General features: G+C 42.9%; 1 protein-coding gene across 5 annotated transcripts in view; it reads right to left on the bottom strand.

Annotated features, from left to right (window-relative positions):
- The window catches only part of MBOAT2 (membrane bound glycerophospholipid O-acyltransferase 2), a 122906-nt gene that overhangs the window by 46951 nt on the left and 53591 nt on the right, over nucleotides 1-22364 (bottom strand). The window lies entirely within an intron of this gene.

Genomic DNA, 22364 nt, shown 5'->3' with positions numbered 1-22364 from the left:
TACTGTTCACACCACTATGCCATCACGAGCTGGGATTTCTGCTCTTTGCAGCCAAAAGCGCCATGATGTAATTATTACTCATAACAAAATTAAAGCAACAGCATTTGAAGAGTTCTAGAACAGAACATTTTCTTATTTGTTGAAATATAAATGTTGAATTACTGCTTCATTTCAAAGAGAGAAATCACATCTAAAATATTTATTCATTTAGAGACAGCTACAGAGTAGAGACTGTTCTGGAAAAAACAGAGAGCTCAGGGATTATGGGATTAATGAACCAGAAATGCTGAGGGAAAATGAAAAAGAATTCTTCCCAAATAAGGAAAACAGGTAACATCACCCAAAGGTTCAAGATCCTAATGGCAGTAAATACAAAATTGAACGAATGAATAATTGTTTTACTGAGCTTAAATCAAATTAAACTGTTTGCTTTCCAAGGTGCATGAGCCCAGATGACCTTGGTTGTCACTCAGCTTTAGGAAAGGTCTGCATGTCTGTATTCTAACTTACTGCTTTCTTATTTTGCCTCTCCCTCTGTCTATATTTTCCCAGACTCTGTTTGTTTATACTTAGGTCTTGAAATCAGGTATTTATACTTAGTTTTGAAACTTCGAAACTTTGCTCTGTCAAACACATACTATTGGCTAGTCTGTAGTCTTTGTATTTCTATGTAATATTTGAAACAACTTTAAAAATACATGGAACACTATAAAACAAAAAAGCATAAAAGCATATAGGGTCTTGGAGAGTATACACAGAGGGGAAGGCAAAATAAGGAGAAAGTCAAGTCAGTATTCTACCGTGTACAGCCTCTGAAAGGTTACTCACATGGATCAATAAGCAGAATAGAGTCCAGAAGCCAAGCCACACATACAGATGAGCTGCAAGCTAATACAGAAAAGATGGTATCTGCAATGAACAATGCTGAGACAAAGTGATATACGTATAGAAAATAAAGTTAATTTCAACCTTTAACTCATAACCTACACAAAAAATAGCTCAGAATGGATCAAGTCATCTAAGCCTAAACTATAAAACTTCCAAAATAAAATGTTTGTAATCTTAGGGCAGATGAAGATTTCTTAGAAAAGACACAAAAAGCTCTAAACTATAAGAAATTGTTAAACTGACTTCATCAAAATTTCAAAGTTCTGTTCCTCAAAAATCACCACTAAGGTACACTTATCATGATGAGCACTGAGCAATGTACAGAAGTGTTGAATCACTGTATTGTACACCTCAAACTCCTATAACACTGTACGTCAACCACACTGGAATTAAAATTAAAACTTAATTTTAAAAATCCCCACTAGGAAAATGAAAAGGCAAGTCACAGATGAGGAAATACTCATAATTCATAAAATTGACCACAGACATATCCAAATATAAAAAGAAGGAATTATAATAATAAAGTTTTGAGTCAGAAGATTTGAACAGACATGTACCAAAAGAAGGTGTCCAACTAACTGGCCAATTAGCATAAGAAAAAAATGCCTGATATCATTAATCATGAGAAATCTAAGTTACAATCACAGTGAGATACCACTAAACACTCATTAGAATGACTAAAATAGAAAAGAATGATAAGACCCAGTGTTGTTTAGTATGTAAAGCAACAGGTACCCTCATACTTCACCAGTGGGAATGAAAATTCACATAACCACTTTGGAAAAGTTTCTTATACCTTTACCCTAGGTCCCAAAAATTCTTCTCCTGCTACACACATCCAGGAGAGACAAAAACATATATTCATCAGAGACTTGTACGAAAATATTTTAGAAGTTTTATTCATAAGTCTCCATTTTGAAACAACCCAAATGTCCATTAATACACAGATGAAAAGATACATAAGTTATGGTCCATATATTCTATGCAATGGAAAGCCACTCAGCAATAAAAGGAACAATCTGTTGATAAACACAATGACATGGATGAATTTTAAAACATTAAGCTGCGTTAAAAGAGAGGGGAGCCAGACACAATAGATTACATACTGTAGAGTTCCATTTATACAAAACTCTAAAACCAGCAAAACTAACTTTAGTGACACAAAGCAGATCACTGGCTGCAGGAGCCGGAGCTGGACTGATGACACAGGGAAAGGAAGAAACTTCTGGGGATGAGTAAAAATGTTCTCTATCCTAATTTGGGTGGTGGTTACACGGTTTATGCATTTGTCCAATGACTACACTGGAACTGAACTGGTGGTTTTGTTTTGGGTGAATTATACCTAATGTTGATTACAACTTATTTTGGAAACAAACACATTTTATACACTCTTCCTTGCATATTCCTTCTCATCCTGGGGCCTCAGGTTTTTTTTTTTTTTTCAAGATTTTATTTATTTATTCATGAGACACAGAGAGAGAGAGAGAGAGAGAGAGGCAGACAGAGACACAGGCAGAGGGAGAAGCAGACTCCATGCAGGGAGCCTGACGTGGGTCTCGATCCTGGGTCCCCAGGATCACACCCTGGACTAAAGGTGGCACTAAACCGCTGAGCCACCCAGGCTGCCCAAGGTTTGGTTCTCTTCTCCAGTTACACTGATTTCCTGGAGGATGTCACCCTGCCCCATGATTTTACATACCCATGGTATACTAACAGCTCCCAGGTTCTCAATCTCCAGCCTAGATATCCCTCCTAATCTCCAAACTCAAACAACCAACAAGCTACTTAACATCACTAGGTGTAGCCTAGTAAGTAAACATCTGAAACTAGAAATCCTAATCCCACCAAAATCACCTTTGCCCTAGTTTTTTCCATCCTAGTAAACGGTATCATCTCTCATGCAGTGGCTTTGCCCCAAAAACTGGTCCTTTTTGATGTATTTTTGGGACTCCCATCCCCACATTCCAGATCTCCAAATCCATCTTCATACTGCATATCATTATGACTCATATCCACACCCAAATCTATCTACAAAATATCATTGGACTGAGTAATTCCCACTGGGAGCAGGTCTGGGCCTGCTCTAACAGCATCCTGCCTCCTCTTCCCTCCCCCAATCCCTCCTTGGTCTGTTATAAACACAGCATCCAGAGTGCTCAACACTCCCCAGCAGCTACCCAGCATACCCAGAACAAATCCAAGTTTCTTCAAGAACGTTTGTTAACCCGGGGTCTAATTTAAAAAACAAAACTCATCTTTGGTTCTACTGAATGAATGATACACATTTACAAAGATTTTTAATTACAATCAAGGAATTAGAATTCTTGAAGACTGATAACATTAGGACATTACTGAGCTCAGAGAAGCCTGGCAACACTCCAAGTACCCATCACATGTGTGCACAGGCAGATCATGGAAACTCCAGCAATTCGGGGGAAGGACAAGTTAGTTACCATCAGTGTTGTCTAAAGTTGGCCATAATTTTCAATTGGTGCTATTTTCGTGTTAATTAATCTGGGGAGATAGGGCTCCATTTCATTTTTAAAATAATTTTGTTCTTGTATAATTGTTGCTAAACCATTGGTTCCTCTATTTGATTCCTCTCCCTCTGTCTCCTTGGCACTGTGGGGTGAAAACATGAAGCTGACAGCAGTAAACTCAGGTTAAAACTGCTAGTGGGTCACAAAAGCCTTTAAGTCAAGGATCGAGTTTTGGTATCTCCAAACCTTACCTCTACTTGCTGGCACACGATCCTGAAGCCCATATGTTATCTCATAATTTTGAAAAGAGACTTCACTCACTCGAAACAAACACCTGTAAGTAAATAATTCTCTAAAGCCTATCAAATCCACTTCTCTCAAAATCTATCCCCAAATTTCTATCCACAATTACACACTTCCACTTCCAGAATGGATCACTTCAAATTAAATAACTACAATTCACCCAAACTAGCTAGCCTTTTTATTTTTTATCTAGCTAAACAGCAATAAACAGAAGCCAAGGGATGACTGGGTAGCTCAGTGGTTGAGCATCCGCCTTCAGCCCAGAGCATAATCCTGGAGTCACGGGATCGAGTCCCACATCGGGCTCCCTGCATGGTGCCTGTTTATCTCTCTGCCTGTGTCTCCGCTTCTCTCTCTGTGTGTGCGTCTCTCATGAATAAATAAATAAAACCTTAAAAAAAAAGGAAATTAAAAAAAAAAACACATAAGCCGAGAACTGAAAAATACTGGTGGAGGGCATTAGATTTAACTCTAAAGATGGCACTAATGAGCAATACAGACTGAAAGTGTTCAGTAGCAGAGATGTGGAAAGATCACTGCTTAAAAATTATTAATGTTTTCTATTTTAAAAATTTATGATTAACCATGTTTGTCCATTTTTACTCAGCAGTTTTGATGTGGAAGAAGACCCAAAGAATTATTTTTCTATGTGATGCCATCTCAAAGTGCCATAGCCATTGCATGCTATTATTCTCAAGTCAACATCACAAAGGGAGTTCACCTCTTCTTTCGTCCCTACTGATATCAAAGTCATATCTGCACAGAGTTTCAAAGTCAAAGGGTTCGGCATGGCTCATCATGACAGAGCCGTGTCCAGGCCCGCACTCTCCCTGACTGATCCCTGGACGGCAGGACAGCCAGACCCCTCCACAGCACCATCCTCTGCAAGTGCTTCTGGCTTCAGCTCTTCTGACACCTTCATCTCAATACCTCTGGTAATTTACATTTCAGTGGAGTTTCGGGTAAATAAATGTGTGTTTAATCTGCTACATATGACTCAAAAGTTCATTTTATTTATTTTTAAAGATTTTATTTATTCATTCATGAGAGACACACACACACAGAGAGAGAGAGAGAGAGAGAGAGAGAGAGAGGCAGAGACAAAGGCAGAGAGAGAAGCAGGCTCCATGCAGGGAGCCCAACGTGGGACCCGATCCAGGGTCTCCAGGATCATGCCCTGGGCCAAAGGCAGCACTAAACCACTGAGCCACCGGGGCTGCCCCAAAATTTCATTTTGAAACCACTATCAAAACGTTGAGTTTCTAAAATCTTTTCAATAATTTCTTGAATTTTACTCTAATAATCTAGAATTTCTAGTTATAAATTTAATGGAATTTTAATAAATGTGATACTGTTCTCATTTTTTTTTTTTTACTCTGTATGCAGTAACACATACTAAGATATACTGTTTCTGCTGCGGTATTACAATGAACAGTTTAATTTAGCCTCAGAAAACCAATAGGTGATAAATCAACTAGCCATGTGGTCTCTCTAAGAACCAAGTTTGAAAGCTCCTTCCACTATTACCACATTTATAAACATACCCTCTTAAAGATACACAATAGCCATTCTTCACATTTTAAGGTCACATGTCTCATCCTTTCCTAGAGTGGGTTGTTAAAGACGTCATTTTGACTCAATACACTTGCCTTTTATGGAGGAATAGAAAGAACAGAAAGATACAACTTCTCCAGTTCAAGAACCTACCATCAAGTCAGGGATGCTGTCACAATGTCTGATAGCCAATCATGAGTAACAATGCTGGGTTTTGTAGCATTAGCTCTAGATGCCAGTCGCTCCCATCTCAATATATCCATGGTGCTCCATTTAGAAGAGCTTTACCACACTTTGTAAAAACTGGTTTCTCAGCTCCACGTCCTTCATGACGCTGAGCTCCTCCGAGGACCTCAGACATCTGACTCTGAGTGCCTAGCACTGAGCATGACAAAGAAGACATTCTCTTCAGTTCTGTTGTCTGGGACATGTGCATGTGAGGGGATGGTACTCAGAAGATGAATGTGGGTACTACAGAATTAGTGTGAAAAGATCACCACACTAATCGTATGGACGGAATGGAAGGCTCCTCCCAGGATGACCATGTTGATGTAGGCCCCAAACCCAGAACAAGAGAGACATAGAAGATGGCGCTTCCCAGCTAAGGTGAATGAATGTGCAGAGCCAAGAGTCAGTATATCATCATGCCATGGCCAGAATGACATCTATCCAGCAAAAACTGGGAAAAACAACAGGGAATAAGCTTAGTTGGTAAAACAAGGTTCAAAATATTCTGAAGGGCATGAATTTCTTGAATATGAGTATTTTGGGTATTCTCCTGCAGGCATTCAAAGGTTTTTGAGCAAAGAAGTAATAGAATGAAATAGTTACTTGGAGAATAATAAAGACTAATCGATGTATATGATGGATTATAAGAAAAAAGACATCTGGCAGTCACAAGAACAGTTAAACAGCTGGAGAAAAGTAATCCCTGGCTAAGAAAACGTGAAAGAAAGTGCTAAGGATTTCCAAGGAAAAGTAAAAAGAACTCCAACTTTTTATATAACATGCTGCCTATAGAAAGTGAGAGGAAAGGTCAAGTTTTTAAATTAAGGGGTCTCAAGAAAACACGGAAGTTGATTCTGGAGTAAAGAAAAGACCCAGGTTGGGGGCACCTGGGTGGCTAAATTGGTGAAGAGTCTGCATTCAGCTCAGATCATGATCCTGAGAACCTGGGATCGAGTCCCCCATCAGACTCCCTGCTTAGCAGGGAGTCTGCTTCTCCCTCTCCCCCTCCTCCCTGCTTGTGCTCTCTCTCATGCTCTCTCAAATAAATAAAATCTCAAAATCTCAAAAAAAAAAAAAAAAAAAAAAGAATGACCTCAATTGGAACGCTGGCTTGGCCTCTTACTAGCTGTGACTTGAGAAAAGTTGCTTGCACAAAGCCTCAGCCTTCTCTTATTTTTAGCAATTTTCCCCCTGGAAGATTTCATCAAGGCTCAGAAGCCTTTACCCGACGACCAGGCTCATCCGCCGGACACCCGGCACAGCCACCAGAGTCCGTTCAGCAGAGCCAGCACCTCGTGTGCACACCCTACCCTACCCCCCCCCCCCCCACACACACACACAGCTCCGGACTCCAGAGGCCCACTCCGCCTTCGCTTCGTGCCCCATAGCCAACCCTCGACCCAAGCCTTGGTACTGCCTCTATAATCTCCCCCTACCCGTCTGCTGCTCTCCACGGCCCCCTCCTGGTCCGATGCTACCATCAGTCTGGCCTGGCTCCCTGGTCCCTGTGACCGGCGCTCCCACTCCACGCTCCCGGCAACCATCCCATCCACGCAGCACTGGGAGCCAGAGCCTGACAAAGTACGTCCCTGCCCAAGGTGCCCGGGGGTTCCCACCGTACTTACAACTACAACTGGCCCCGCCTGCCTCTCTGACTTCATCTTCTAGCACCAGCGACCTTGCTCACCAGGCCCCTGTGAGACTGGGCCTCCTTCCAGTCTCTGACTACACCCGACACTCCGCAGGGCTGGGGGGCTCCCTCCTGTCCCCGGGGTCCCCCTCTGGGTCTGTGATCTGCTGGCTTGTGTGCATCAACTCTCTCCAAAGACACCCAAGTTATTTCCTTCATCTCTCTCTGAAATAGCTCCTGTGTTGCTGACCTGCCTGCGGTCTGCCGCCCCCCTTTACGGTACCTCCAGGACGGCAGGCGTGGCACCAGTCTTCATCTAGAACAGACTATGGCACAAAGCAGGCGCTCGGGTATCTGAGGACTTGTTGACTATAGCCTCAGTTGGGTTCTCTTTGCATTGAGCTGTAAAAGTTCTTTACATATTCTGGATGAAGTCCTGAAGCACATCTATGCTTTGCAAATATCCTCTCCTAGAATCTTGCCTTGTTATTGTTTTAAAAGTGTCTTTTGAAGAGAAAAAGGTTTTCATTCTGAGGAAGTACAATTTTTTGTGGGGGCCATTCTTTGAGTGTCACCTATAAGAAGACTTTGCCTAACCCAAAGTCATAAAGAGCTCCTATATTTTCACATTTTATAGTTTAAGGTGTCACGTTTAGGTCTCTGATACATTCTGAGTAACTTTTTATGGATGGGGTGAGGGACGGTCTGCATTCAGTTCTTCACATATTCGGCTGTCCCAGCACCATCTTTTGAAAAGATCCTTTCCCAACCTAATGACCAAGGCACTTTCGCTGAAAATCAACTGACCATACATAAAAGGTTTGTTTCTAGACTCTTGATTTTGTTTCGGTGTACAGGTGCCCTTCCCTACACCATTATCACAGCACCTTTATCACTCTACCATAGTGCACAACCAACTTTGTTATTCTTTTATAAGAAATTTTTGTTATTCAAGATCCTTTGTAATTTTGCATAAATTTTATGATTGGCCTGTCAATTTCTATTTAAAATGCTTTATGAAATTTTTGTGAGAGATTGCATTAAATTTATAGATCAGTTTGGGGAGTACTGCCATCTTAACAATATTAGCCTTCCAACCCAACCCATGAATATGAAATACCTCTCCATTTAATAATTTTTTAAAGTAAGATCCACACCCAACGTGGGGCCTGAACTCACAACCCCAAGATCAAGAGTTGCACGCTCTTCCAACGGAGCCAGCCAGGCAGCCCCGTTTAATCCCTTTTAATTTCTCTCGGAGATGTTTTTAAGTGCAGTTGCAGATCTTTTGTTAGATTTATTCTGGAGTATTTGATTCCTTTTGATAATACTATGAATGGAATTAATTGCTTTTGTACTTTCATTTTCGGACTATCTGGAATATACAGAAATATAATTGATTTTGTCTACTCCTCTTGTATCCCTGCAGCTTTATTTCTGCAGTCTTTTATAGCCATTCTAGCACTTGTTTGGTTACTGTTTGCAAGATACATCTTATCTATTCTTACTTTCAGGCTCTTTGTGTCTTCTAAAGAATGTGTCTTGCAGATAGCATATGATTAGGTGTTTTTTTTTTTTAATCCTGTCTGCCTTTTGAGTCACATTTACTGTAATTACTGATGTGGTTAGATTTATATCTGCCATTTTGTTATTTGTCTCAGGTCTTTTCTGTTCCTCCTTTACTGCCTCATTTTGTGTGTGTGTTTTTTTTTAAAGGTTTAGTAGCATACTGCTTTAATTCCTATGTTGATTTTTTTCACTATACATTTTTTAGTTATTTTCTCAGTGATCACTCTAGGGATCTCACAGTATGCATCTTAGCAGACTCTCTTTCAGATTAATGATGCTTTAACTCTGATAAAATACAGCAAGTCTGCTCCAGTATAGCTCCATTTCCTCCCTTGTCCTCTATACGACTATTATTACATATGTGGCATCTATATATGCTATAATCCTAGTAACACAGTGTTGTAATTATTGCTTCGTGTAGCCCTTTAGATAAATTAGGAAAATGTATATGTATGGCATCTTTTATATTCACCGCCCGTATTTACCATTTCTAGGGCTCTTCACTGCTTCTTGTGGATTCCAGTTACTGCCTCTCATATTACCTTTCAACTCAGACAACGTCCTTTAGAATTTCTTGTAAGACAGGTCTTTGTGTATTGGGAATGTCTTTATTTCACCTTCATTTTTGAAGGATAATCTTGCTGGCTATAGAACTCAGGGTTGAGAATTTTTCTTTCAGCATTGAGAGCATTGTCATTCTACTTCCTTTCAGCCTCTGATGTTTCCAGTAAGAACTGGACTGGTCCTCTGCTGCTTTCCAGGTGTCCTCATTCTCAGTCTTTTAACAGTGTGACTACACGGTATCTTAGTGAAGATCTGTTTGTTTAGCCTACTTGGGGTTTTCTGAGCTTCTTGGGTATGCAGATTAATGTTTTTCATCAAGTTTGGGAAGCTGATGGACATTATTTCTTCAAATGCTTTTCCTCTTTTTTTTTTTTTTTAAGATTTTTATTTATCCATGAGAGACACACACAGAGAGAGAGAGAGAGAGAGAGAGAGAGAGAGAGAGAGGCAGAGACACAGGCAGAGGGAGAAGCAGGCTCCACACAGGGAGCCCACTGCAGGACTCAATCCCAGGACTCCAGGATCACGCCCTGGGCCAAAGGCAGGCGCTAGACTACTGAGCCACCCAGGGATCCCCTGCTTTTCCTCTTTCCACTATCCTTTGGGAACACTGACTATGCACATGTTGATATGTGTGATGTTGTCTGGTAGGACTCTGAAGCTGCTTGTTTTTCTTCACTATGTTTTACGTCTTCTTCTACGGATGGGCTAATATCTATTGATCCACCTCTAAGTTTACTGATCCTTTCTTTGGCCATCACAAATCACCACGTAGCACATCTAGTACATTTTTTACTTCAGTTATTAACTTTTCAACTCTAGAACTTTCATTTGGTTCTTCTGAATAGTTTCTAATTCTTTTCGTGATAGTCCCTGCTTATTGACTCATGGTCATTGTATCTTTTATTTCTTTGAACATATTTATAATCACTGCTTCGAAGTCTTTAGTAAATTCAACATCTATTTAGAGGCAGTTTCAGTGGACTCCCTTTTCCCCATTTGTCCTAATTTTTTGTTTAAAACTGGACATAGTAAATGATATAGTAACTTAATTTTTATTTATTTTTATTTCTTGGGCATTATTGTTGTGCTATTTTTGTTTTTTAGCTTGGACTTAATCCACTGAACCTTTCTCACTCATGGTATGTAGCACCTGATGTCTCTGCTCAGTTTTTAAATACTTGGGTTTTATTTTTTAGTCTCACTCTAGGGGCCATCCCGTGTCTGCAAAGCTCAGTGGTCAGCTAGGCTTAGTCAGAGCTTGTGTTCAAACACCTTCAGCCAGTAAGGCACTTCCCGTCTGCCTGTATATCTGCATGTGGCTTAGAGAACTCATTCACAGTCCAGCATTTGTCAGGTCTGTCCCAGCTTGTAGTTCCCCCTACCCCAGGCCCTCTCGGGCCTCCCCTCCTCGGGCATGGATGCAGCCTCCAGGCAGCCAGTGTTGCATGGAAATCTTCTCAAATCCCTTCACAGCTTCCTTATGTCCAGTATCTCCCCATTCAATGCATGTCCCTCCTCTGCAGGAGAGCAGAGCTGGAGGCAGCCTCTGTTAGCCACTACATGTTTTCTACCCTCCACTCCAAACAAGGTCAGCTGCCTTTGGTATGAAAGCTTCTGTTTCCATGGCCAGTCCTGCAGCAGCAGTTGCTCTGCCAAAGAGTAACGAGTCAAGATATTCCCAGGCAAGGCCACCACAGATTCCCACTATTCTTACACCAAGTTTAGCAGTTTCTTTTAATGAATAAGTGCTTCTCAAAATGTTGTTTGCTTCTGGTCAATTTCCAGAGCCTTAAAATGGTTTTAACAAGTTTTTCCAGTTTTATAGCTGTTTTGGTGGGGGAAGAAAATTTGTCAACCTCTTTTTTTTCTCAACAGCTCAATATCCATCAGTTAGGATAGGTTTGGTAGGCTAGCATAGAAATGTTGTATGTGGGAGAGGTAAATCAAACTTCTAATATAGACCCAGAAATTAAGAAACTTACCTATACCAACTAAAGTCTTGATGGCAAGAGGAGATTGTCAGACCTCTCTAGGAAGAGTGAACTATGTTTATCAATGGGAAATCATCTTTCTATTTACTACTCTAACAGAAGAATTTTAAAACACTAGAAAACGACCTGCTTTACCAGCAAAAGGCAGTCATGCCATCTTCACACAAGATTCAGAGGTCCCTCATCTTGTTCGCAGTCACTTTAGGATGCTGTTGTCCTCCTCCGTAAAGGAACCATCTCTACAGATCCCCACTTTAAGGCTTCTCCCCGAGTACAGAATCCAGTGTTTGGTGACCAGAACATACTCTTGATTCCTTCCTAGAGACATGCAGGTAATCTTATGTTCCTTATGAAAAGCCCACTGTGGCTGGGAAGCCTGGGCTTGCTGGGAGATCTACCCTGCCTTGCTGACCAGGTGTTCTCTCAGCCGGAACAAAGAGACCTCACTGAGTTACAAATATAATAAAAGTCATGAGGGATTTCGTGTGTTCTTTCACAAAGCCTTATTCATGAAAAAAATGGAAAGGAGCTTAGCTGTATTCACTAGACCAGACACAATAGTGACACTGATATACGAAGTCACTCAATTCTTTCCTGTTCTCACTTTGTTTACTGATGACTGAAATGAACCAAACCACCCAGCTACTGTTCAGCTTTAAAAAAAAAAAAAAAAAAAATCCAACTTTTGCTCTCTCACCTGTTCAGTAACATAATGAAGTCACTTGACTGTTCTTCTCAAAGTTGACTCAAATATCCAAATAAAATTGGGTTTGGGCTGTTAGCATTAAGCAAGATTATTTTATCTTTCAACATAGACACTTTAATAGTTTACACTGAGATTTAAGATCTTTGGATTCTAGTTCAAAATATTATCTGATTAGTGGCCTCTCCTAGTAAGCCAATAAATATGCATAAACTTAAAGCTTTTAACTGCATCAAGAACTACATCTGACAGTGTAATGAGAGATCTTGGGAGCAACTGAGAAAGACAATTATCCACAAAAAGCACATCCAGATTTCAGCCTGTTCTCACTGCTAATAAAACCAGGACTCTAAAAAAAAAAAAAAAAAAAAAAAGGATGTTTGGAAAAGGCTTCATATCACCCCTATCAGTTCTCAATTTAAAAATCCTGGGCCTCTACCAGCCAGGAGATTAGGAACCTTTCACTCTGTCTCTCAGGGGCTGCATCTTAATACAGGGTCCTGACCTCCCTCCCCACCCACACAAAAGACCACTCATCTTTCTTCTATTATACTTCAGGGTAAAAAATATGTATAGGAGGAACATGGGGGGGGGGGGGAGTGGTTCATTAATTCTTCAAAGCTCTGTTTTAAAATAACAATTTGGTACTTCATTTTTTTTTCCCAAAGATTTTTATTCATTTGAGAGAGAGAGAGTAAGAGTGAGAGAGGGTGGGACACCTGGGTGGCTCAGTAGTTGGGCGTCTGCCTTTGGCCCAGAGCATGATCTCTGGATCCGGGATCGAGTCCCACATCAGGCTCCTTGCAGGGAGCCTGCTTCTCCCTCAGCCTCTGTCTCTGCCTCTGTCTCTCATTGTATCTTTCATAAATAAATTAAAATCTTTAAAAAAATTAAAAATAAATTTAAAAAGAGGGAGAGAAGGACAGGGAGAGGGAGAAGTAGGCTCCCCCTGGAGCAGGGAGCTTGACGTGGAACTCGCTCCCGGGACCTTAAGATCATGACCTGAGCCAAAGGCAGACGCTTCACTAGCTGATCCACCAGGCGCCCCTAATTCTTCAAAGCTCTTAAAAACAAAAGACTGTCAATTACAGTTTTTCATAATCCACATTTTATCTCATAATACCAAAGATCTAAGAAGTGGGAACAGGAAGACACCACCAGAGCTGAGCAAAAGCTGAGCTGGTCAGCTTCATACCAACTTCTCAGAAATTGGGACCCAGAAGGAGAGGAATGTACTTCAGTCGGCCCTCCGGTTGCAGCTGCGAGAAAATGGTCAGCTGGTGAGCAGAGGCCATCCAGCTGTGTTCAAATACACGTTCTAATCACTAGTGCTGTCGGGCGAGATTCCGAGGACGCAAAATCAAATGCAGCTCAGCCCCTGTGCTCTCGGGTTCCAAGTCCCGTATGCGAAGGGAGCGCAATCCGGCAGCACACACCTGGCACTGGCCCCGCACCATCCAAGCGGCTCTGCCTACTGTTTCTCCCCGAGCCGGGCACTCACGTATTTTCCCATTTTAGCATCTTTGAAATCAAGAACGCTCTCCCAACTGACAGCAACTACTCCTCAGTGGTGGTAGAAAACAAATAATGGCGCGTCTTACAATCTGTGGCATCCTGCATTTAATGAACTACAGCATCCCTCATCTTCGCCACAGTCTTAGGAAGTAGAAATTATTACTCCTCTTGTACAAACGATGAAACTGAGGAGAGAGAGGGGCTAAGCAACTCAGGGTGACCAAGCTGCTAAGCAGGTGCACGGGGTGGGGGGTGCTGCAGGGGATCCTGCAGCCAGGATCCCAGCCGCCGCCTTGTCCTTGTCCTGTACAAGTGAACAACGTGTACAGCACAGCGCCCCATGTGACATCTGGGGGCCTACAGGGGGAGGGTGACTAACCCAGCAGGGAGGAGTGGAGGGGAGGGCCTGGGCCCACAGTCACGCCCTGTGAGGCCGGCAGGACCGCACGCTGGGGTGGGGGCTCCCCGCGGACAGAGGCACCAGGCCTGGCCGAGCCGGGGCGAGGGCGGCAGTCAGGGCGGGGCCCGCGCCGTCGGGGCAGAGCGCCAGGGCCAGGCCGGGGTCAGAGGACCGGCGGGGCGGCGGAGGGCGGCAGCGGACGGGGCCTGCAGAGCAGGAGGGGCCCCGAGGCCTGGGGGGGACCCGGGGGAGGGCTCGCTACGCGGCAGGCGGGCCAAAGGCCTCACAGGCATCTCCTCTCCGAAACACCCCGAGAGGAGACGGAGCACCCGGAGCCCGGGGACGGCCGGACACGGGTGACCAGGAGGACCAGGCTCTGCTCCCGGGTGGGGCGAGGCCAGAGCGCGGTGGGCGAGGAAGAGGGGAGCTGACGCAAGGGGCGCTCGGTCCCGGGTGGGCCGGCGTGGAAGGCGCGGCCGAGGGAAGGACACCTGCTCGGCGGGGCTCGCTCCCCCTCCCCCTCCTCCTCCCCCTCCTCCCCCTCCTCCTCCTCCCCCTCCTTCTCCCCCTCCTCTCCCCCTCCTCCTCTCTGCGACTCCTCCTAACACCTTAGCCTGCATCCTGAAGGATTCTCCCGCAAGGAGTAGCTTGATCTCCATCCCACAACTCTGAACCATGAACTTCCACGGTCTGCTGAGTGTGAGAGGATGGAGATGAGGCGAATGGACCTGATGGTCACTCAGATTTGGGCTGATCTTGAATGGAATGGGACACGGAACTGAAAACCATCAGGGAAAATAATCTGCAAGGAAACTAAAGACTCAAGTGAACTAAGGAATCGTGAGTGCCCAGTAGCCCCACGTGGCTCTCTCACACGGGCCTGCCCGTCCACCCACGCCTGGACGTTTGCCCGGCGGCGTATGGAACGATGCAGAGGTTGTGAGAAAGGCTGAGAGCAACAGAGAGCGAGGTCGGAAGACCCCACCCGGGAGGCCCGGGGACGGTGGAGCGGACACGGCGTGCCCTCCAGCATGTGTCTGGGCTCCGGATGCCCGTGTCTCGTGGTTCCACAGTCCACCAGGCGGGCGGCCCGGGGTGTGTGGATCCGGGAGCGAGGGGCAGGCAAGCACAGAGGCAGGAGGCTGTGCTCTCCGCGGCTTCTAGAACTTACAGATTTCAGCAGCAGAGCGGCACCAGACGAGTGGACAGCAAGAGCACAAGAGTAAGGGACACGGGCGAGGAGCTCGGACGGCTTCGAGGACGGAGGCTGGGTGAGAGCTCCACGAGCCCTGAGAGGCCTGAAGGGGTTCTACGGCGGCTGCTCTCCGATCTTTTGGGCTCAGGATCCTTTACCCACTTAAAAATTATTGAGGAAACCAAAGAAGCATAACCCACATCAACAAGAGCCACCAATCTTCGCCCCAGAATAAAACTGAGAATTTAAAAAATACTGAATTCAAAAATGATGATAAACCAATGTCATGCCAATATAGGCAGCACTTTTAGGGAAAATATATTTTCTTTTTTAAAAAAATATATTGGGATCCCTGGGTGGTGCAGCGGATTAGCGCCTGCCTTTGGCCCAGGGCGCGATCCTGGAGACCCGGGATCGAATCCCATGTCGGGCTCCCGGTGCATGGAGCCTGCTTCTCCCTCTGCCTGTGTCTCTGCCTCTCTCTCTCTCTCTCTCTCTCTCTGTGACTATCATAAATAAATTTAAAAATTAAAAAAAAAGAAAACTTTAAAAAAATATATTTTCTAAATATATTTTCCAAAAAGATTAATAAGAAGAATGGCAGTGTTTTACACCTGTGTGAGTGTCCTTAGCGTCTGAAGTCACAAATGCTCTACTGCAACGTCCCACAGTGCGGAGCCTCCGGAGGAAGCCCCACCACCTACCCCTGAGAGAATGAAAATGAAAAAGGCAAAAAAACGTCTAAATGTCATTAAGAAGATAGTTTTGACCTTTCTATACCCTAGGACGATCTCAGGGACTCCCAGGGGTCTCTGGACCACACTCCACAAACTACTGGTCTAGACAGAGGAGGACAGACAGAGGTGACTCAGAGATGAAGAAGAGCAGCCAAATAAACCCCAAGATGGAAAAAGCATTAGGGGTAGGGGAGAGAACGGCTGCCTCACGCCAGCAGACATACAAATTAAATCAGATGTCAAATTCTGTTGGCACTCTTTTTGTTTCATTGTTTGGTGGAGGTGGAGGGGTGCGATAGATCAGAACCATGACCTCATTCCTCAAAATTCTGGTATAACCTCCCTTTATTCCCAAGAGCTGACAATTACTGCCATAGAAAATATATTGCTAATTAAAGGTATGTTCTGTTAGGTACTGGGGGGTAAGAAAAGTGATTTACTTACAGAAGCCATCAAATGAAGCACAGGGAAATTAAGAAACTAACCCCACAGGGGTGCCTGGGGGGCACGAGGTCAGTTCTGACTCTTGGTTTGGGCTCAGGTTGTGAGAGCAAGCCCTGCATGGGGCTGCGTGCTCAGCATGGAGTCCGCTTGAGAGTCTCTCTCCCTCTCCCTCTGCCCCTCCCACTCATGCATGTGCGTGTGTATTCTCTCTCTCTCTCTCCTCTCTCTCTCTCAAATAAATAAATCTCAAAACAAAATTTTAAAAAACCCAAGAATTAGAATTAGAAGCTTTAGTTTCCCAATACAGTGTTCAAGCTAAGATTAAATTACATGACTTGCAGACACACCAATTAACAACGAAGGAAAACAACCCTGAAATAAAAGGATGGGACACTGATCGTTTCCCATAGAAAACCCACTCATTGATATAGTGAGGGAGGAGCCGAGTTCAGCGGCCAGGCACATGGGTTTCAAACTCTGAGCCTGCTTCGGACCAGCTGTATAGACCTGGGGCAGGTGTGTGGCTCTGAGTCTCTGTTCTCTCAACCATGAAGCTGAGAGAACGGTCTTCTAGCCAGGGTGGTCCTGAGGAACATATGGGAATTCACTTCAGCATTTAATGTGTATCTGACATAGAATCTGGATTTAATAAATGTTAGCTATTAATAGTAATTTAGCTATTACCAGTAATTTTTTAATGATTAATGTTCTGTTGTCCTTCAGGGATTTTACTCCATTCACTTTACTTTTATCCTTCTCTTTCATTGGATTTTATTGTCTTTCTTTTTTTTTTTTTTTAAGATTTTATTTATTTACTCATGAGAGACACAGAGAGAGGCAGAGACACAGTCAGAGGGAGAAGCAGGCTCCCTGTGAGAACCCCAATGCAGGACCCGATCCCAGGACCCTGGGAATCACACCCTGAGCTGAAGGCAGATGCTCAACCACTGAACCACCCAGGTGCCCCCTGGATTTTATTTGCAATCCTTTAAGTCTGTTTTCCAAACAGTTTAATGCTCTCATGTTTAAGAAAAAAGGTTTTGCATAATAATTTAAATGATAGCTCTCTAATCACTGGAGTTTTAAAAGGAAACTGTTCCAACAACCTGAGTTCCATACAAGATTTTCCAAAACTCTGAAAGGCAAATAGCGCGAAGACCATCCTGATACTGTCTTCTTCCCAAGACACGTCATGCTAAAGGCACATCCTTTGTAATACCCACAAGGTTAATTTTGGGTCAGAAAAAGATATGTAATGCCATCTCTTTCTTCATTAAGTTTAAGCAAAAGCTCAGTTTTCACAGTGAAAAACAGACGCTGGGCTCACTTGCTGTCATACACTTTGACCAAAATGCCTGGCCATTTTCTGGGTTAACAGGTAGGTCCTCTATTACCCTCCATCTTTCCAAAACTGTTGTAAATGTGAATTATTTAATAAGCTAGCAACAAATAGGAGGAGGTCAGTACTTTTTTCCTTACATAATTTATCTGAAAATATTTTTAAATTCTATTTTTTGTCAATTGACATTAAAACAGCATTTCAGAATCTGTATTTATTATGCATTTTAATAAACATTGATCTAAGGTATAGCACTTATAAAAGTCCGAACAAGTTTAAAGAATGGGAGAGGTTTTAGAGATTAAAATCACTGTTATCTGGATACTTATTTAAAGCTTAGAGCCTTTTAAAAAGATCCCAACATTTCATTCTACTGGAGGAAGACTAAGAAAAAGCCCGTCATGACACAATGTCTCAACCATGCTTGTTATGCTTCCAAAAAACAACTAGAATTTGTATGCTGTCTGGTAAACCGTGAAAATCTTTTGTTTCTCCAACTAAAAACAGCGACAGAAATCTTGAAAGGAATGTTGGTAAATAACCTAACAACACACACTAATTTCATGGACTTCCAGGCCTGACAGTTACTAGCTTTGTGACTGTGTTCCAGTGAACTGACCTCTGGTACCTCAGTTTCCTGGTCTGTATATAAGGAACACCTCCTCAGCAGGCCTGTGTAGACAGTTAATTGGGATATTTGTAAAAAGCCCTCCACAGAGTGACTGGGACCTAGAAGTCACTCCATCATTCAAATGCCAAAGTCCAATTGCTCCCTCGTAGGTCATACTGTTTCTTACACTGTGAAGACAAAACTCACACATGTGCTCATAGTTGCATAGCGGTACACCATCAGTTAGCAGGCCCCAATCTTCCAAAACCATTTTCCCACTTCTTACTCAAGAGTTAAAAAGAAAAAAAAAGTCACAAAAGCTTTTATTCTCACAAAACTTCGACAAGGATCACATATTTTATGTAAGTGGCATGTGTTATGACATATAACTGAATGATTTTGCTCGTCATCCTAACAGATGGTTATGCGAGTTTTTAATTTTTCTTTCAACATTCTGGCAAGGATGAAGATCTTAATGTAAAAGTAAAATTAGTTTCCAGCAGTACCTAAAACCACAAGATGCCTCCTTACACTTTTCCAATGGAAAGTACTCTTATTTTTAATTATCACAACTATCCAGTTATTTTTAAATAATGTATGACTCGTTATCGTCAAAAGAATCTACTGCTTAATTGGGTAGTATCTCCAAAACCCTCTTTTGTCTTTTAGGTGATTAATCTGGGGTATTAGCTATCACTCCAACATTTTTAGACAGACCTACCGCAGTAGAACCTCACTACACAAGTAATCTGTGCAAATTTCTCTTTATTCTAACACATTCAGATGAGCAGCATCGCCCAGAGTACGGCCTTTATTTACCAAGAGATGTGTGTTCGTCTTATTAGCATCGCTGCATTAATATAATCCCTCTACTTTGTATAAAAACCTCTGCTTAATCCTAAGGAAAAAAAGCTTCCCTCATTTGCTCAAGGATAATTGAATCCTCCTCCTTACCAGAAAGATCCAGTATACAATTAGAAATAAAACTTAGAAATCGAGTATCTCCAAAAGAGATACTATAACTGACCGAATAGTATAAAGGAAACTGAATCACACTCTTTCCTGAGCGTAGGATTTTATGCAATGATGCTGTGTCCTCAAGAATTTTCATAAATCAAAAAAAAAAAGAATTTTCATAAATCCAATGGAACCTGGACATCCTGTTACCTATCATTATGTAACAGGTTTTCCTCCTTTTAGAATTGAGAATATTTAAAAACCTTAGATCCTAAGCACAATATGCCACATGGTCACTGCATCTTTTTGGATAAAGATATCTGCATCTTTGTTCTAAGAAAGAATGATAACCGCATACAAATCTCTGCCTTTGTTGGGGACCCTGGGTAGCTCTCATTACTTTTTCTCCATCAATTTAGGGTATTTTTTTTTAATGACACATTCTCATAATCATAATGCTTAGGGCTTAGAAGTAATCTAATGCAGAGGCAAAAAGCTTGGGCCCTGGGTAAAGGCAGACACACTAGTTCCAATTCCAGATCCATCGCTTCCTAAGCTTTGTTTCCCTGTGGAACGGGTCGACTGCACTCACCTCCAAAGGAGGTGCCAATGCGTGTGCTTTGCGCAGTGAATACAGAATCATCACTGAAGCACTAACTGTTATAAAAATAAGATAACATAAAAAATGGATTTTAGAATTACGGTTTTCCAACCAAAATTCGACTTTTGGCAGAGCAATACCAAAAGGGTCTGCACCTTTATCCCAAAGCTCTGCAAGGCTTTCAAACATGGTCCACAGAGAGCATAAAGGAAAAAAAATCTAAGAGTCCAGTTTCCTTCCTGCTACATTTTATTCCCTCTCATGGGAGCATGAGATTGTCCTCACTCAAGTTAATATTTTCCCCACAGAGTTCCCACTGAGCCACTACCCGCTGCTAATTAACTTCATGAGGACAAATTTTCAAGTGACTTGAGGCTTCTGCCTGCCAGATGGCATCTCCGAGATCATCGCTCCTTCCTCGTAGAGTTCAGGCAGTTCCTAATGCCATTTTTATCCAAGAATCCATATGGTAGGAGTCTCGTTAGAGCCCGCAGATACTATGTGAATACAAACCTGTGCTACTAGCTCCTGGAGTCGTCCAGGACAGAGATCAGGGCCAGGTCAGCTACACCTGCATTCTCTCTTGCCCCAGCACCAACGCCCCAGCCCCCAGGGCTTCCACTCTACTGGGAAGAAGGAGGAGGAAGTGAACAGGAAACACGAACAGAGCTGCAAGTCAACCCATCAAGCATGCCATTCAAAGCCGATGGCAGGAATGAATATAATGTTTGGAAATACCATAACCAAAAACATGACAAAAAATACTCAAAAGCAAGAGGCAGAGAATAATCAGAAGAGATAACCTCACCTACTGAGAGCTTCTATCATCTGGATGCTCAACCATGTGATTAAAAAATAAGTTAAAGATCCCTGCCGAGGAGTTCACATCCTGGGAAGAAAAGATGAATTACAGTCCATAGAGGCCAGGGTGCCTACAATGAGCTCTGACGTGACATCAGGAGGGGAAAAAAAAAAAACCAGCAAAATATGTGTAACTAAGAATGACCTCAGAAAGCATCTCATCCAGAATGTGAACACCTCTTCTTCTAGCTGAACCCTGTGTGCAAACCGGAGCATCCGTGGATGCCGGGAGTATGAAGCAGGTAGGCACATGCTCCTTAGCTGCGGCACTGGTTTAATCCAAGTTAGACCCAAAAAGTTTAAGTGACTAAGCTTAAGGTCCCAAAGCTAATGAGAATTTAGCAGAGTCTGAATCCAAACCCATATATACAGACTCCCAACCTGTACTCATCCAGTCAACCACCAAGGCCACCCAATAGAAGGCAGAGTCTGTGTTCGATCTTTATCCATGACCTAGCCTGCTGTTCAACTTCATCATCAATAAAGGAGGCATGTGGGGTAAGTATGTGTCAAGATTTCTCAATTATTAAAAATATGCTTTAGCTTAATTCCTATGAAAAACCAAATACCTGTACTCTGTTCCCAAATGGGTTCTTCTACTGGACAGACAGTAAATGGCTGATACATGGACAGCCTGGGTATTCCTACTTTCCCAGCTAGTCATCCCGTCCTTTATGCTTCCCCAGCCCTGAGTATATTCTTTTTTTCTAATCCTCATCACCGTGTGGACAGTAGTTCAAGTAATAAGCATCTTGCTGAGACAGAATATGTCCCGGTACCTGTCATGGGATCCCAGCATCAACTAAGAAATACCTCCAACCCAACAGTACATTTCAGAGGACCACATGTCCGTTACCCTTAGATTTCTGGAAACACTGTGGCACACAAGAAATGTTTGTTCAAATTTCTGGGGAGGCAAGGCAATACACTACTTTCCTACTTCTACAATATAACCCCATCCACAGCTTGGCAACCCATTACCTACACCTCTTACATTTTTTCTTTACATCACCTGTTTTGCTGAAAATTACTTGCCAACTTGTAAAGAAAATACTTCAGCTTAACTTCTCTAGGTTAACGGGCTTTTCTACTCCTTCTGCTTGACCATCCCACATTTCTGCTGTTTGTATTTAAATAATGGCAGTTCCTTTGTGCTGTGTTCCAGAAGTCTGAGAATTTTTAGAACCCAAAACAAGTTTTCCCATAGAAAAGTCAGAAAACAAAACACTGACATGAAGGGTGCTTAGGTTCCCACGCCCGTCCACAAAGGCTTATTTTGCACATCGGAACAGCACAGAGCCAAGCCACACTGTGCTGCCTTCTCCAGGGACAATGTCTTCCTAATTCCAGGAGTAAGCCCAAAATACATTTCTACTCCCCCTCCTCTTCTACAGCCTACACCCATTCTCTCATTCCCATCCTTTCTGCCCCACCCCCATTCCACTCTCTCTGGGGACTGAGATTGAGGTCAAGCCCAGCACAGGTGTCCAGGTTCAATAATTAGGTCTGGGACTTTGCTGCAGGTAGAGGAGGAGACGGGCTACTGTAATGGCAGCCCCGAGATGGAACTCAGGGACGCTCAAAGAGGGAGAGGCTGTGGCCCAGAAGCAAGAGCTTTAGGAGACTACCAGGAAAGAGCTTCATGTCAAACAGAAGTCATAGTATCATTCATTTGTTCACTCATTCATTCATTCATTCATTCAATAGATGCTTAATGAGAACTCCTAGATAGTGCATTATATTCAGAAAACACAACAAAAAACTCAACATGGATGCTGTTTTGCCTCCCAAG

Source organism: Vulpes vulpes, chromosome 8 (genome assembly GCF_048418805.1).
Source record: "Vulpes vulpes isolate BD-2025 chromosome 8, VulVul3, whole genome shotgun sequence".
Taxonomy (NCBI): domain Eukaryota; kingdom Metazoa; phylum Chordata; class Mammalia; order Carnivora; family Canidae; genus Vulpes; species Vulpes vulpes.
Note: the sequence above shows the minus strand (reverse complement) of the source record. Positions and strands in the feature narration are given on the sequence as shown.